Raw genomic sequence first — 364 nt, 5'->3', positions numbered from 1 at the left:
TCACTGTATTCTAGTCTTTGTGTTTAAAATGAATGAGAAATGTTTGATGGACAGGTTCTGATATCATTTGAAGAGTTGCTTTGTTCATATTTGTTTTTAAAAATATAACTTTTGATCTTTAGTGAATTACTTCATGAAACAATCCAAGACTTCACTCACCAGATTGCATTGAAGATAATTAAGCTCAACTATTTGATTGTTACATCAATCCCCTTCCTGAAAGTACAGTGTTAATGCTGATCACGTGTCATACTTTGAAACACAGAATCTTGCACGCCAACTCTCTGTGGTTTTAGCCGGCACTATATAGCTGTATACTGACAAATGAACTACACAAACACTGTGAAGTCTTGGCATTGATGGG

Source organism: Notolabrus celidotus, chromosome 9 (genome assembly GCF_009762535.1).
Source record: "Notolabrus celidotus isolate fNotCel1 chromosome 9, fNotCel1.pri, whole genome shotgun sequence".
NCBI lineage: Eukaryota > Metazoa > Chordata > Actinopteri > Labriformes > Labridae > Notolabrus > Notolabrus celidotus.
This window is presented reverse-complemented; position numbering follows the sequence as displayed.